This window comes from Oryx dammah, unplaced genomic scaffold (genome assembly GCF_014754425.2).
Source record: "Oryx dammah isolate SB20612 unplaced genomic scaffold, SCBI_Odam_1.1 HiC_scaffold_17, whole genome shotgun sequence".
In the NCBI taxonomy this organism is placed as follows: Eukaryota; Metazoa; Chordata; class Mammalia; order Artiodactyla; family Bovidae; genus Oryx; species Oryx dammah.
Genome location: NW_024070201.1, coordinates 23,477,174 through 23,489,775, shown reverse-complemented (window position 1 = coordinate 23,489,775; position 12,602 = coordinate 23,477,174). Strand labels below are relative to the sequence as shown.

Below are 12,602 nucleotides of genomic sequence, written 5' to 3'. Positions count from 1 at the left end.
TAACATGGAAACATATTACCATATGTAAAATAGATAGCCAACGGGAATTTGTTGTATGGCTCAGGAAACTCAAACGGGCTCTGTATCAACCTAGAGGGGTGCGATGGAGAGGGATATGGGAGGGAGCTTCAAGAGGGGATATATGTATACCTATGGCTGATTCATGTTGAGGTTTGACAGAAAACAGCAAAATTCTGTAAAGCAATTATCCTTCAATAATAAATAAATTAATTAATTTTAAAAATTCCATAGGCCCAAAAAAAAGTATATGGGAACCACCGTAAAAGTCAACACCCTTCATTTTCATCTACCTCTTTTCTCATCTTGCCACAAATCAAGTCAGTTCTCTCCCATAATTTTAAAAGATTCCGTGGTGGCTCAGTGGTAGAGAGGCCTGCCAATGCAGGAGACCCAGGTTTGATTCCTGGTCTGGGGAGATCCCACACGCTGCGGAGCATCTAAATGCATGTGCCAACTACTAGCCTGTGCTCTAGAGCCTGGGAACTGCAACTACTGAGCCCACGTGCCACAGCTAGTGAAGTCAGCACACTCTAGAGCCTGTGCTGCACCACAAGAGAAGCCACTGCAATGAGAAGTCCGCACACTGCAGCTGGAGAGTAGCCCCCACTAGCGGCAACTCGAGAAAAGTCCCACGCAGCAACAAAGACCCGGCACAGCCATTATAAAAAAAAAAAAAAAGGTTTCCAAAAATCTCCCTCAGGTGGACTTGTCAGCTTCTTGCATCCCACCTGTCCAAGCTGGCTTAGTTCCTCAAGCCTCTTCCTGTCTCCCCCACCTAAACACTAGCTCCAGATCTCTCTCTTCCTCCAAGGGCACCAACGTTGTCCATCTTTCTCTGATCTTCTCAGGTCTATGGGAGGCAGCCCTGGAGAGGGGGAGAGAGCTCTGGATTTAAAGTCAGAAGATTCAGATGCGTGTTTTGGCCTTGTCACTGGACTCACCAGCATGAACCTGGGCATAGCGTTTCGCCCCTCTGTGCTGAGTGTGATCATTAATCAAATGGAGATAGAAGTCTCCTGCCTCGTGTCCCTCCCAGGGTGGTCATGAAAACAGTAAACTTCAAAGGAGCTGTCCCCACACAGGATGACGTGAACATGAAGAGAAATCTGATTTTGCCTATGTTGTATGTAGCATGCAACATATTACTGGGGCCATTTTGTTGCCTCTGTTTTGCGTGTGTGTCTGCGTTGGACCATGAATTCCAAGACAGCAGAGAACTTTGTGCAGTGGCCCAACCCCACCATCTGCAATCAGCCACTGATGTGCTTTGGATAACTGATGAAAGCCAGTCTTGGAGAAGAAAGAAGAGACCAGTGAGTGACAAAAAAAAGTGAAATTTAGTTGCTCAGTCGTATCTGACTGTTTGCGACCCCATGGACTGTAGCCTGCCAGGCTTCTTTATCCACGGAATTCTCCAGGCAAGAATATTGGAGTGGGTTGCCATTGCCTTCTCCAGGGGATCCTCCCGACCCAGAGACTGAACCTGGGTTTCCAGCGTTGCAGACAGATTCTTTACTGTTTGAGCTACCAGGGAAGCCCAGTGAGTGCCAAAGTGGATATCAAAACAATTTGTACATGGAGAGACTGACTTTCTCTGAGTGACAAAGCTTTTACAGTCACATCAGTTGTTTAACATTGATTTAAGGTGTTTGCTATTGCTGACCTGGAGCAGATGTTTAGGAAGATACTTTTAATCAAACACATGATTGATTTATTTTGCTACTCCATTGTGTCTTGATTAAGGCACTGCAAAATGCCCTTTGTGTCCAATAGTGACACCGCTGACACCCCATGTGGGGAATTCCTACAGTTCATATTGCACCGAGCATTCCCTATGGTTACATCTTTAGATATAAATCTGAATGGCTCCCAAAGCAAATGGCTTTTAAGCACAGTGAAAAAGAGGTCTTTGATTAACAAAATGAGCGATCTGGGGAGGTCACTTTTATTTATAGTATGTAAATCACAGACTTGATATTTTATTTTTGAGCTTAAGAAATCTTCCAGAAACAATGGCTGCTTCTTTGCAGGCTTAGAAACCATTTCCTAGAATACGGGTCAGGTCATTTCTTTGAAGATTTGAACAAGTGTGGCTTGGTTTCCCTTTCCTCCTGGGAATGCAGGCTCCCACGTGGGGAGAGGGAGCTGCTTTCCCGTCCCTCCCACTCTTTTTTTTTTTTAATTAATTAATTTATTTTTAATTTGAGGGTAGTTGCCCTACAATGTTGTGCTGGTTTCTGTCATACATTCTACTTTTCATGGCTGCCTCAGTGGCTGATGCGGGACAGCTCAGGGCAGGGGCGGGATGGGACTAGGACGTGCTGGCTACTGGGCAAGGGGCTAGGAATGCCTATGTATTAATACAAAGAAAAGACGTTACTAATTTTGAATTTGGGGGCTGAGAGGAGACGTTTTGTGATGGGTTAGCAGTCGAGCTATAGCTTGAAGCACCAGAGAAGTTTTCCAATTGTGAAAACATGAGGGAAGCGCAGCCTCAGTAGAGGCATGGGGGTGGGAGTGGGGGTCTGCTTGAGGAATATTCTAGGGCGTTGACTGTAGATGGAATAAAGTGTCCAAGGAAGGAAGGATCCAGTGAAATCCGAGGCCAGAAAAATTAGTTTGAGATTGGATTGTGAGGGGCATTGAATAATTAGCCTGAAGAACGTGCGTTTGACCCTGCAGACTTTGGGGAGTAGGTGCAAGCTTCTGTAAGTAGCAGAGGAGCCTGGTTGGACATTTGTTGAGGACAGAACTCTGGCAGGCATGTGGAGCATGCCTGAGGGGAAAGAAGGGACGCACAATATGGGATCTAGAAAGATGGTACTGATGAGCCTATTTGCAGGGCAGCAATGGAGATGCAGACACAGGGAAGACAGAGTCTATGGACGCAGTGGGGGAAGGAGAGTGCGGGACGCACTGAGAGAGTCGCACCCGAAATACACACACACTGCTGCTGCTGCTAAGTCGCTTCAGTGTCCGATTCTGCACGACCCCATAGACGGCAGCCCACCAGGCTCCCCTTTCCCTGGGATTCTCCAGGCAAGAACACTGGAGTGGGTTGCCATTTCCTTCTCCAATGCATGCAAGTGAAAAGTGAAAGTGAAGTCGCTCACACTACCATATGTAAAATTAGATGACCAGTGGAAATTTGCTGTATGATGCATGGAACTCAAAGCTGATGCTCTGAGACACCCTAGAGGGGTGGGATAGGGTGGGATGGGTGGGAGGTTCAAGAGGGAGGGGACATTTGTATACCTGTGGATGACTCATATTGATATATGGCAGAAACCAACAAAATATTGTAAAGCAATTATCTTCCAATTAAAAATAAACTTAGAAAGAAAAGAAGGGAGGCAGAGGGATTGCTTAGAAGCCAAGGGGTGATAGGAGTCTGAATCAACCCAGTAGGGTGGACGTTTCCTGACTGGGCAGGATGGTGGGGAGGAAGTAAGACTGACAGCTGCAGGTGCTGATTGAGTGATTGGCGGCTGGAAAACTCTTTACTGGGCACTTAGCATGTGCCACACCGTATGCCACTGAGAGGACAGAGTCTCTGCTGTTGAGGACCTACCTGTCACCTCGCTTGTCACCCCTGTGCAGGATGCCTGGGCTGCCGGAGGGAGCTCTCCAGGATGGGGACTGTCTGGGGTATTGAGAAGACAGAGGGACATTTGACTTGGGTCTTAAAGGATGGTGGCAAGCTGATCACATCCCTGGGCTGCTTTAAAATATACATATATATTTAAGAGATTTATTAAAGCATCTTATCTCAAAGATGGAAGCACATACACATTAGAAACATGCCACCATCATCTTCCACAGTCAAATTAAAATGTGACATATTTTTCCTGTTTTCATAGCTGAAAACTTCAGATCTTACACTGAACTCATTCACCCTGAATATTTAATTCATTCTTCCTTAAAGTATCCAGGACAGCAAATAACCAAAACGCAAACTATTATTAAAAGAAAGTGCAAAGTTAGAAAAGAATAGGTATAGAGAATACCCCCTTTCCACCAACCCCCAGCAAAGGCAAACAAAAGCATTTTGCTCTTGCTTAACCTAAATAATCTTCAAACACAACTAAAATGTAATATTCTTAACAACAGCAACAACAAAATCTGATATTTAATAGTATCCAAATAGCTTGTTAGTCAGTTCAGTCTCTCAGTCGTGTCCGACTCTTTGCGACCCCATGAATTGCAGCACGCCAGGCCTCCCTGTCCATCACTAACTCGTGGAGTTCACTCAAACTCATGTCCATCGAGTTGGTGATGCCATCCAGCCATCTCATCCTCTGTCGTCCCCTTTTCCTCCTGCCCCCAATTCCTCCCGGCATCAGAGTCTTTTCCAATGAGTCAACTCTTCACATGAGGTGGCCAAAGTACTGGAGTTTCAGCTTTAGCATCATTCCTTCCAAAGAAATCCCAGGGCTGATCTCCTTTAGAATGGACTGGTTGGATCTCCTTGCAGTCCAAGGGACTCTCAAGGGTCTTCTCCAACACCACAGTTCAAAAGCATCAATTCTTCGGTGCTCAGCTTTCTTCACAGTCCAACTCTCACATCCATATATGACCACTGGAAAAACCATAGCTTGTCAGTGTTTGAAAATAAATACTTGAACAAAGGAAAATGTACTTTGTATCAAACATGTATGAAGAGCCCTGTTTTGCAGCATTCTGTAAAATAAACAGGACAAAAAGCTGGTACAGGGTTTATTGACAAAGGCAGAATTTCTTCAGGCAGGTATATAAGGAGGCTTGGTTCTTTCCCAGGCATCTTCACTGCCATTTCATAGGTTGGCAAAACATACTGGGGAGGTGCTTCAAAGGCTGGATACACAGCAATCTATGGCATGTTGCTGTTGATGTGTTCATAACAGTCCCTAACACAGTTGATCAGATAAGCTTTAAAGTGATGAACAAGGCAAAGAACAGAAGAACAATGAACAGGAGACAGCTGGAGTCCAATGCCAGGAGGTTATCTTTATAGGAAAATCAGGTAATTGATCCAGATAGTCTTTGATTCTTAGCAAATAAGTGAGAGAACTGATAGCAACCAGGCAGCTGAGAAAAAAGTCAAAAAGCCAGTAGCAGAAGAGCGGAATCAACCAACCCAATTGATAAGAAATTCCTCTGCATACCAGCATTAAACTGATTGTAAACATAAGAACAGAGACAGCAAAAGAGAACACAGGCATCATCAGCCATTCTCTGGGACGAACAGTAATTGCCAGTGACCTCACACTGAGTGTTGACAGCTGGCTTTGAGTCTGAGCGTGTTACCTCCGCGGTCAGCAGCATTGCCATCAAAGGTTGAGCACCATGCATCCTGTCCCCAGGATGATGGTCAGGTGCGGACATCGCAATGGTCGCGGCACCAGGTGCTATAGGACTGGTCGCTGAGGCTCCGCTCCAAAGTCGTGGACACCACTGGGAATCCAGAGGGCCTCTTTCTTGGCCAGGCCCCTCACAAATGCCTTCCGCCCCGCTGTTGGATATCGAGAGCTCCGTCACTGTGTACAAGCCAAACGACGAGTCTTCCTGGGCTGCATTTAAAAAATGATTGCCGTGGCTCTAGGGAAAAGGCCCAGTCTTTACCCTGGCTCTAAAGGCTCTGCCTAGGACTTCACTGGTGGTCTAATGGGAATCCGCTTGCCAATGCAGAGGACACGGGTTCAGACTCCGTCTTATGTCTGTTACACGCTCTCTTTTGCACCTGGTACTTCTCAGAGCACTTCCTCACAGATGTAACTGAGCGCCTTTTGCGGTCCTTTGGTTCGTGTGTGTTTCTTCCCATTAACCAGGGCAAGATCTTTGGAGCAGGGACTGAGTGTGATTTTTGCTCAGCATTGTATCTTTGGTGCTGGCACAATGCTTGGCACATAGTACATTCTCAGCAAATATATATTGGCTGACTGGTGGACTAAAATAATTAGTAAAAGGGGGGGATGGTCTTTCAGGACTAGAGGACAGCAGGAACACAGGTGCTGTGGTTTAGTGTAGGAAGGACTGGAGACTGGCTTATGCGAAAGGGGTTAAGCGAAGAAAAAATTAGGCTAGAAAAGCATGTTGGATATACTTGGAATAAACCGTCTGTGCCCTGCTAAGAACACCCTGGATTCACAGTAGGTGCTCCCATTACATCCCGTTCCTCCCTGTCAGAGATGGCACTCTAATTGTTGGCTTGACCCAACTAGACTATAAACTCCTTGAGGGCAGGGGCTCTGCCTGACTCGTTCGTTAATGTAACTCCAGAATCTAGAATGGTATATCTGGTACTTGGTAGGAAGCAACAAAAACTTGCTGAGTGAATGAGTGAGGAAATGAATGAATGCTTTTTATCATGGGAGCTTGAGAGCCGTGGTAGGTTTTTAATCTGTTTAGACTTGCTCTAGGAAATGCTGCTTTGGTGGCATGGTAGAAAAAAGAAGAGTGCATTTTCATTTATTTTATCCTTTCATGTCGATACTTGAGCATCTAGATTTCCTAAAAAGGAAAGAGTAAAGGTACAGACTGATTAGAATAGGAGAGATGAGAAGCAGGAGACAAACTGGGTAGGTGTTAGAGTCATTCTGGGGAAGATGCTGGTGGACTGTCAGGGCGGGGGGCAGCTGTGGGTAGTTGGAAGAAGGGATAGAGTTGAGAGATGACCTATATGAATGACTGCTGGAAGGTAAGGAGTTGGGAGCAGGCAAAGATGATCCCAAGATATTCACGATTTCCATTTGCCAAAGAAAAGTCAAATTTCTTGCTGCAGAGGAAAGGGGCTACTGAGGGAAGACTAGTGAGGGGGCTAGTGAGTCGGAGTCACCGCCCTCTCCAGGATTCTTGCCTGGAGAATCGCATGGACAGAGGAGCCTGGCGGGCTGCAGTCCATAGCGTTGCACAGAGTTGGACACGACTGAAGAGACTCAGCACACACGCATGCCAGGCCCTGCAGGACCCTTGTGAGGGGCTGCCCTCCCCTCTTGGAAATGCTTGGGCTCCCCCTATTCTAGACTTCAGGCAAAATAACAAGACAGGAGGGAGTGCTCCGAGACAGCATGCTGATGAAAGTAAGCAGCTTGTTACCATATGAAACCACATAGACTTCTTTTCCTTCTAAACACATGTTCATCTATTTCTTTGTATTCAAAGCAAGCAATACGGCAACAGACACTTGGGGTTTCTTCACTATTTATTGATATGCAATAATGGTCTGGAATAAGTTAACTGGATCTAGCATTTTCCCAATTTTCACTCATTAAAGCGTCCTTCTTATTAGACTTAGGAGTCATTCATTTAATTTCTTCATCCAGATAAACACTCTCCAGAGGGTTGGATGGAAGGGGATGTGCTTGGGGCTCATTAGACTGTGGGATGGCAGTAGAGGGTCTGGTGGCTTGAACTAACCTCGATGGGATGATCCAAACAGAACTGGAAGGAGGCAGGGCTATTTGAGGGGATGCGGGGATACTGTGGGTATAGGTGGACCATGCTACACATGGAGACTCCGTGAGGTTGATGGACTCATTGCTGAAAGATGAAGCTAAAGAGGGGGATAGATGGGACTAAGGGAGATATACAGAGTGTTCCAGAATCTCAAGCCGGCATCACACCAGACATGTTTTCCTCCTGGAGCACCAACCTTTCCCTCTCCAGAGGATAAAGTGAGAGCAATTATGGAGGCTGTCTAAGCAAGTTGGAAATCCACAGGGGAGGCAGTCAGAGAAGATCATGGGCAGGCTTAAATCCACAAAGGCTGAAGCTGTCATTCACGGGCAGACGCAAAGGGGAGATAATGATCAAGCTGGAACTACACAGGCACTGGCTGGAGCGGCAGCCACAGGTGGGACTTCTTTTCTTGGAGCCTGCCCATGCAGTGAACATGTGGCTTGTGGGGCATGTCTGGGAGTGGGGAAGACCCTGGGCTAGATGTCAGGAGACCTGGGCTTGGATGGCCTCCAGTGTGCTATGACTTACTCGCCTTTCAGAGCATCAGCTTTCTCCCTTGATAAGAGAGATGGTAGATTCAGTGGTCTCTTTTAAAAAAACTTTATACATATGAGAATTCCATATAACTTGAACTTGGATATTTCCATTTGGGTAGGGGAGAAAGATCACAGTGTTATCTCTCTGGAGGTACCAGGTCCTAGCTGAAGGGCAGTTGCAAAAGGCCCTTGTTTTTTTTCTTTTTTCTTTTTTTTGAGAGTAGGAACTGATGGAGGAGAGAAAGCAAGAAAGCAAGGCTTAAGGGGAGGCTAATCTGTAGAGGTGGTCCAGCGAAGTCAGGGAATATCAGTGCGGGGAGGCCAGGGAGCAGGGCCAGGACTAGGGTGAGACTACATCTGAATCTTCGGGGTGAAATTACAGTGGGGTTATGTTTCAGAGGGTTTTGGATAAAGCACACTAGGGCACCTGATTTAAGATGGCACCATTCAGGTTATTCAGGTGCTGACACTCGATTTGCTAGTGAGTACCTTCTTAAATTCTGAACCCTACACTCCCACTACCTCACTCTAGAGATAGGTATCCTGTCCAAACCAGTGGAATGGCCAGAGCGACCCAGAATGGCTCATCTTGCAGGGGGAGTATCAGAGAGATAGAGAAGAGAGACTTCTTGGACAGCCAGGCTGATAGAATAGCCAGGAAGAGGCCATTTCCTCTGCCCATTTTTAAGCTGTTTTGTTTTGTTTTGTTTTGTTTTGTTTTTTGCCATTGAGTTGTACGAGTTCTTTGTATATTTTATCATATATCAAATATATGATTTGCAAAATTTTCTCCCATTCTACATGTTGCGTTTTTACTTTACTGACGGTTTTATTTTGTCATGCAGTCTTTAATGTAGTCCCATTTTTTCATTTTTGCTTTTGTGGCCTTTAGTTTTGGTGTCAAATACAAGAAATCATTGCCAAGACCAATGTCAAGGAGCTCACTCCCTGTTTCTTCTTGGAACAGATCTTAAATATAAATCTATAATCAATTTAGAGTTGATTTTTGTGTATGGTGTAACATAGGCATCTGGTTTCATTTTTCACACGTGCCTGTTCAGTTTTCCCAACTCTATTTATTGAAAAGACTATATTGCGATGTTGTTTAGTTGCTAAGTCATGTCTGAATTTTTGCAACCCCTTGGACTGTAGCTCGCCAGGCTCCTCTGTCCATGGGATTTCATGGGCAAGAATACTGGAGTGGGTTGCCATTTCCTTTTCCAGGGGATCTTCCTGACCCAGGGATGAAACCTGGGTCTCCTGCATTGCAGGCAGACTCTTTGCCCACTGAGTCACCAGGAAAGCCCAAAGAGGTTATCCTTCCGCATTGTATATTCTTGCCTCTTTTGTCACAAGTGAATTGACAGTGAGTTTATTTCTGGGCTGTCTATTCTGTTCCAGTGATCTGTGTGTCTGTTTTTATGCCAATGCTATACTGTTTTGATTACTATAACTTTGTAAAATAGTTTGAAATCAGGGTGTGTGAGGCTTCCATCTTTATTCCTCTTTCTGAAGGTTGTTTTGACTATTTGAGAGTCATTGTGGTTCCATACAATTTTTAGGATTGTTTGTTCTATTTCTGTGAAAAATGCCATTGAAAATTTGATAGGGATTGCGTTGACTCTGGATTGATTTGGGTAGTATGAAGATTTTAACAATATTAATTCTTCCAATCCATGAGCACAAATTTTGTGTCTTTTACAATTTTTTAAATCAATGTCTTATAGCTTTCCAGTGTACAAATATTTCAGCTCCTTGGTTAAATTTATTCCTAGGCATTTTATTCTTTTTGATGCAACTATAAATGTGATAATTTTTCTAACTTATCTTTCTGATAGTTAATTATTAGTATATGGAAACACAATAGATTTTTGTTTAATGATTTTGTATACTCAAACTTTACTAAATTTCATTTCCAGGAAAGTCTTTATTGGGGCTCTTGCTGCAGCAGCGGGGAGTAGGAACAAATAACAGGTTCCCAAACTTGCTTGCTCCCTGAGGGGCAGTGTTTCTTATATGGGGTGAGGGTAGGGGTGTGTCCAGGGGTCGAGTTGGAGGGGTGGCTTAGGTGTTTTGCTTACCCCTTAGGGCTGTGGTGTGTGAAGGGGGCAGCTCTTCAGAAGTGGCAGTTGGGTTTTTGGTTTCTTTGTATTTTTTGTCTAGAATTTGCCCTAACTGCCCACCCATGCCATTATTTTTTGTTCTAATAGTCTTTAGGATTTTCTAGATATAATATCATGTTATCTGCAAATAAGGAGAGTTTTGCTTCTTCCTTTTCAATTTGGATGCCTTTTATTATTTTTTTCTTGCCTAATATGATTTGACATCCAATATTATGTTGAATAAAAGTGGCAATAGTGGGCATCCTTGTCTTGTTCCTGATCTTGGAAGAAAGTTTTTAGCTTTGCACCACAGAGTATGCTCTTAGCTGTGGTCTCTCATTTTTCTATAATAATCTCTTCCCATGTTGATATAGTTCAGTTCAGTCGCTCAGTCATGTCTGACTCTCTGCAGCTCCATGGACTGCAGCATGCCAGGCTTACCTGTCCATCACCATCTCCCAGAGCTTGCTCAAACTCATGTCCATTGAGTCAGTGATGCCATCCAACCATCTCATCCTCTGTCGTCCCCTTCTCCTCCCGCCTTCAATCTTTCCCAGCATCAGGGTCTTTTCCAATGAGTCAGTTCTTCGCATCAGGTGGCCAAAGTATTGGAGCTTCAGCTTCAGCATCAGTCCTTCCAATGAATATTTAGGACTGATTTCCTTTAGGATTGACTGGTTTGATCTCCTTGCAGTCCAAGGGACTCTCAGGAGTCTTCTCCAACACTACAGTTCAAATGCATCAATTCTTTGGTGCTCAGCCTTCATTATGGTCCAACTCTCACATCCATACGTGACTACTGGAAAAATCAAGGCTTTGACTAGACGGACCTTCATTGGCAAAGTAATGTCTCTGCTTTCTAATGTGCTGTTTAAGTTGGTCATAGCTTTTGCCTTTGATTATTTTCCAGAGTTCTAAAAAAGTTGAGTCTGACAAATTTTTGGCCAGTTTTCTCATTGTTATGGAGGAGACAATTTTTGAGAGCCTTTACTCTGCCATTTCACTGGTATCCCTTGGACTATACTTGAAATGCTTTTCTATGTGATTGCCTTCTCATTTCTCAGAAATTCAGCTCAAATATCTCCTCCATTGTGAAGCTATCTCTGGGTCCTCTGGGTAAGGAGTAAGCTATCCCATCATTCTCCTGTACCTCTGTGTTCATGCCTCCGTTATTTCACTTTTCACAAAAATGGTTCTTTATATCTGTTCCCATCTCTCCTCCCAGACTGCAAGCTCCTAACTGTGACTTATCGTTCCCCAGGCCCAAGTCAGTTCCTGACACACAGGAAGTATTATGTATGTAGGCTGAAGAGTATCGTCCGGAGACCTCAGGGCCTGGCCAAAGGCTTCTCAGCTCCAGCCGTCGTGTTCTCCTCCTGCTTCTGTGACTGGCTCATAGCTGACCTCTGTCTCTTCATTGCATTGTGTGTGGAGATTTCTGTGTGATGATGAGAATGATGATACTGTAATAGCAGCTAAATATTTGCACAGAGTCTATGTTAGGCAGTAGATATAAAGCTACAAGAAAAGATCAAGTATTGATGTATTTGGGTTGCACTGGGTCTCCCTTGCCGCTCCTGGGCTTTCTCTAGTTGCAGTGACTGTGCTGCTTTGTGCAGCTGTGTGGTGCAGGCTTCCCGTTGTGGGGAGGCTTCTCAGGTTGTGGAGCATGGGCTCTGGCTGCAAGAGCGTCAGTAGCTGAGGCGTGTGGGCTTGGTTATTCCACGGCATGTGGGACCTTCCCCATCCAGGGACTGAACCCATGTCCCCTGCATTGGCAGACCGGATTCTTATCCACTGTACCATCAGGGAAGTCTGCTAAAAGTTTTGTCTTCAGTAGCTGAGAGCTTGATACCCAGTAACTCATTTAATTCCAGCATCAGCTCTATGAGGCAGGTACTATGATCATAACTTTACAGGCGAGGTTGGGTAAGGGAAGGAGCAGAAGTGGGGTTGGATGAAGGCTGACTGTAAAACCCATCTTCTTAACTGTCCCATCTGAGGAATCTTTGCGAGGCATTGGAGGAGGAGCCACACTAGCCTTTCCCTTCCCTGGGACCTCTTCTGCCTCCTTGGCTAAACAGATGTGGCTCCCAGGTTTAGCCCGTCCTCGTGCTTTGAAGCAACATGGCACTGAAGTCTCCTCTAGAAGCTGGTTCCCAGGGCAGTGAGGCAGAGAGGGCCCCTTTCCCTGGCATTGGGGTGACAAGCGCAGCCTGGAGAAGAGGCGTGACAGATTCCACGTCATCATCCCAACTGCAGCACAGAGACAGCCCCAGACTGCTGGGAAAGCCAACCCACACAGAGGTGAGATCTCATCCGCAGGGCTCAGAAACATTTCAACAAATGCTGATGTCAGTCTCTTGAATACAGCCCTGTCAGCAGGAAGGGGGAGGGTATTATGCCAGCATGCATGGGGCACACTTTTTGGCGCAAGGGACCTGGTTGCTAAGCAACAGGAGCTGGCTTCCTCTCCTCCTTGTAACCTTTTTCTCTGTTTCTAAGC

General features: G+C 45.3%; 1 pseudogene; it reads right to left on the bottom strand.

Moving 5' to 3' along the window:
* Window positions 1-4,760: 4,760 nt before the first annotated feature.
* On the bottom strand, window positions 4,761-11,827 carry LOC120876097 (annotated as a pseudogene).
* Window positions 11,828-12,602: the final 775 nt, after the last annotated feature.